The 4,993-nt window shown below is 38.0% G+C and overlaps 1 protein-coding gene across 1 annotated transcript in view; it reads left to right on the top strand.

Annotated features, from left to right (window-relative positions):
• The window catches only part of LOC108974836 (histidine-rich membrane protein KE4 homolog 2-like), a 13,676-nt gene that overhangs the window by 3,875 nt on the left and 4,808 nt on the right, over window positions 1–4,993 (top strand). The window lies entirely within an intron of this gene.

Genomic DNA, 4,993 nt, shown 5'->3' with positions numbered 1-4,993 from the left:
GATAGTGGGGATGCTGGCCACGGTCATGATTATGGACATGGTTACGGACATGGTCATGATCACGGTCACGGTCATGGTCATTCTAGTGGCTTTTCCATCAAACAAGAACATGGTGTTGCGGTTCATCATCATGGTGGACACGATTTCGGYGGACATGGTGATCATTAGATGATTTTTCTGTACAACTTTGTGAAAGATGCTGCTTGTTTTTATGTAAAATTATTATATTATTATAATCGAAATTAAAATACTTGTTGAAAATTGATCTGACATTAATAAACTTACTTAAAAGTTAACAAAAAAAATATGATGTCACTGTACTCTGGTTTGATTTCACCAACTTTATTTTGTCCCTTTGAAAAGCAATATGTTATCAACACGAGACACTCCTTGTTATTCATTTTTTCACAATACTTCATAAGCTAATTATCCGACAGCAGTCAAATGTATAATATATACTCGCCTCTTTAAGGTTAGTCCTAACTAAAAATCGTACGGATTTCATTATAGTAGCGACATTTATGTTTCAGGCCGGAGACTTTTCAATTGACCTGTTATATGTTCAATTGACCGGTCCAGTTGTTCGCAGGAGATAGTAGAATTAAGCRTCTGGCCATATGGGAGCAGCTCATAGTGGATGTTCCCTTCAAATCCTACCAAACACACAACAAACCCTTCCTGACCGTCATTCTTGGCTTGGCCACTGTTTARAACAATTCACCGGCCTTACCGTTTTCACTTGATATTGTCATATGTAATCCATTTTTCTTCGCCAGTCTCCATAAGCTTAAAAAAAAGGTCGAGTTCGTTCCGTTTCAGCAGCATATCGCAGACGTTGATTCGGTCYAGAAGGTTTTTTTGCATCGAAACATGTGGCACCCAAACATAAAGCTTTCTTGTGTATCCAGCCTTCTGCAGATGATTTGGTGACTAACTTCCATCTTTTRGCCGATGTCAAGAGGTGCCACATGCCGGTCTAACTCAATGTTTTCMAWGATTTGATCGGTGTGCGTCGTCACAGGTCTTCCACTGGCTGGCTTATCCATGATGTCGTTTTCACCCGCTCTGAATCGTCGAAACCATTCCTCCKCAGKTCGAAGTKATAGAGTACMAGCCCCYMAAACACCATTAATCTCACGGMACGTTTCTCTAGTGGATTTGCCTTTAACGAAGGAAAACTTTAAAATAGCGCGAATTAAGGTGTTAGTGAACTCCATGATTACACGTCCATAACTGTTGAACGCAATATTCAAACTATTCATGCATAGCGTCGTTTTGTGTGTTATCTCAAAATCTTTCAAAGATATATAGTATTGCTATATACGAGCTCTGTAGCGCTGTAAATGGCGGAAGGAGGTATTTGACAACCTAATATATCGGAAATTGTTTGGACTATCTTAATAAAATTGTGTAAAAATATTATTTTAGCATACTTTAATACGCCGAGTAGGAAAAACCCGGTTAAAGGCCTCCCTTAATTCCACTAGAATATATTGGATTCCACTAAAACACATTAGATGAGTTTCTATAGGAATATTTTTCAGTCCACGAACGAAATTTGCCAAATCTGTATTATCTCTCGCAGCATGTTTTTCTCAGAAAGTCTATAAATCGTTCGCGAAATAAGGGAACCACACGCCACGCCAACGACTTCATTTCTAAGGAACGCCAAATCATTTAAAATACTTTTTCGCATTAATGGCTTTATTTGCTCCAAAAGCATACATAAGAGTATATGTACTCCTACACACGGGCACGTTCCTATTACGCCCTCCCATTCCATCTGCACGATTTATGCACACATGTGTACACCCACGTAGACAACGTGTAAATCCTCTCAGAAGAGAGTGTGTAAACCGCCTGCCAACCAAATTTAATGTTTGAGTTCGATTGTTTTTATCGGCTTACATTTAAAAATAAAAGCACAGAGATTTAGCTTCCAAGATTTTGGAGTGGGTATTGGGCGGTGGGAGTAAAGGCAAACACAAAAGTATGTTAAAATAAGAAATGAAAATAAAGTGAAAGAAAAAAGGTAAAAATAAAATGATGTTTCCTKKAAATCGAAGTCTTATGCGTCCTATGCCACTGGAGGTGGGCCTAAATGTGGCGAAAAAGTAAGTCGTAAGAAAACGGTGGAAAGTACAACTAACATTATACTGTAAACTTTCCTCCTCCCTTCGGCACTTAGTATATGATTTCTTTTCTCTTACGCAATACAAAGCCACTGTTGTTGTGGCATTGTTACTTTTTAGCTTTGGTTTTTATTGTTTTTGTTTTATTTCAAATGTTTTCTTTCTGAACATGCACAACAATCTATACACAAACGCCTATTTGTGTGGCTTGTTTTCTTTCAACAAAAGGTGGAAACATAGTCTACGATTAATATCTTTAGAAAACTTTGCTCATTTAGGTGCTTAAGAGGTGCTACAAAAGGAATATACCCCACTCTTGAGCATAAAGCGCAGTTGTGTTGAGTTCGTATTGTGGGTGACGCAAGCTTCCGGCAAAGTCGCCATCGAGAGTGTGCTCAGACATTTTGCTTAAGTACAGAAAATGGRTATTATTTTAAGAATTCATAGTTCTCTAGGTAGTCAAACACCTTTTATCAGAAATATTTATAGTGAGAAGCATAGAATTTGTATTGGTGTAAATTGCTTAACACTTATGCAAAGTACTGATTATATGCTCTTTGGATAATRCCGCGTGAAAGGAGTAGAATAACACAGAAGAACTCTTGTTAGGGAGCAATGGAACAAACCTGAACCTCTGATGCTTTATCATATAAAACCAAAATTTTGCTTATCTGATTTTGTCGGAGCTTTGTTGATGACCGTATGCTGGTTTAGTTAAAAATTGAAATAGTGAAATTTCTGTAACCTGTTGAGGCAGCATCGCATGATTACTGTAGTATTAATTTCACCTTCAAGAATAAAAATCTACTTACGCGATATCAACGAAATTTAACACATAATGTTCTTCTTATTAATTAATGGGGGAAATCGAACTAGATCCGCTACCGATAGGGAATCGCCTTGTCTGAMACCTCGTTTGGTATCGWACGGCTCGGAGTGGTCCTCCTCGAACCTGACAAACTTTTGGTATTGCTCAASGTCCATATTGCTGATTGCAGCTTCTTCGAACCTTCGAACCTTCCTTATGTTTCTTWTGGTGAGCTTTTTTCTGCACAAAGATGGATGCGTATCGTCGCTGCAATAATCTAACCCRTCCATAATCTAAATCCACATATCATAACATGATCGACCTGATTGGTGGCTTTTGGATACAGCCAGGTAGCCTGATGAATCTTCTTATGCTGGARTCTAGTACTACAGATTACCATATTTCGGGCCCCGGCGAAGTCGATCAGCCTCAACCCATTTGGGGATGTTTCGTCGTGGAGGCTGAATCTACCGACCGTAGTGCCAAAGATACCTTCTTTGCCCACCCTGGCGTTAAAGTCGCCGAGCATGATTTCAACACCTTTGCAGGGCAGCTTTTCGTCCTTTCTGGGTATTGAATTACCGATTTGTTGAAGAACTTCCCTTTGATGCGGATTTTGGCATCCACCGGGGTTAATGCCAGGGACTCGGCGCTYYTTTATATAGCCACTTTTGTTAATTCCATAAGGACCTGCTCGTTTCAGTCCTTGCCCTTTCCATGGCACAGCTTGGACCGCGGTGATGTCAGCCTCTTACGAGGACATCAACCAACTGGACAATGACACCTTGCCAACTAGTTCGATGGACTGAAAAACGGACACAGTTAATCATCATTTATATTTACATTTTATATTCCCTTTGACGTATCCTTTTAGGTGTCTGAAACATCATSGTAAGCTTAATGTACTTTGTTGATGGTAAAAAGGAAGATCTAAAGACAACTGCGACCTTGAGTTGAGTTGTCAAATCCGATTCAGAAACGTTACAAACATCCTTMTGTTCCCAAACATCATTATCTATGTAACTTGACTTCCACACATGGCTCCATCCTCCACCACTTAATGAACCCCAGAAAGTACTTAATTAGAATATGGCATATTATTAGTATGTGGTATTGACTAAAATAGATACATATAATCGATTGAGGATAATTTAGTATAATTTTCGCTTTGAGTTATCATTCATTATCGTATAATGAAACTGATATCTTGGAGTCTGAAGTTTTCGGAGTCACCCAAATTTAGCACTTCCTTAGTTGTCAATAAAGGAAAATGAGAGGAGAAATTGGTAGAAATATCACTTTATAATAGGTAAGATTTTGTCTACTTCAATGAGAATGTAGACTAGAACTTTGTCTTATCGAAATCATAATACAAAAKCAACGTTCAACGCCGCATAAGTAACAGAAACAATGTTGCAAATCGTTAGTTCGTAAATTATGTACATTAGGTCTAAAGGCGTTACATTACTAATAATTAATTACCCAACTCAACAAATCTGAAAGAAAAATGTGCGACGAATGTGTTAAGAGATCTGTGGAATTTATGAGGTGTTCTGATTACATATATTTAAGTTCAACAAATTTTCTTCACGTAMAGCTTTGGTCTTTTTAGTTAATGGTGGTGATTCATACCCTACACCCSTTGAGTGCAACACAAAGCAATCACACATTAGGAAATGTTAACGTCATGTCTGGTTTCAGCAACCMAAAATTAGCAAGAAACAGCCTCTAATATCACAATCGCAAAATGACTGGAAACAAGTGTTACCAAATTATTTCAAGGTCAGCGGTCTGAAGTGCATTGGTGCGGCAGTTAGAAAATGCTGCAGCAATGACCGAAAGATAATGTGAAAGAAAAATTTAAAATTTGGTATAAAAGCGCTGGTTAACAGCAAACTAATCACATTTCACACAAATCTATCAAAGCAGCTAATTTAGTTAGAAACAATGGGGTCCAAGGTGAGTTCGATTGTTATTTATTTTATACATATATTATAATAGAATTTTTGAAATTATCTGTCTTTTCGGTAGGTTTTCGCTGCACTCGTAAGTT

This window comes from Bactrocera latifrons, unplaced genomic scaffold (genome assembly GCF_001853355.1).
Source record: "Bactrocera latifrons isolate USDA-ARS-PBARC rearing strain unplaced genomic scaffold, ASM185335v1 scaffold_113, whole genome shotgun sequence".
Classification (NCBI taxonomy): Eukaryota; Metazoa; Arthropoda; class Insecta; order Diptera; family Tephritidae; genus Bactrocera; species Bactrocera latifrons.
Note: the sequence above shows the minus strand (reverse complement) of the source record. Positions and strands in the feature narration are given on the sequence as shown.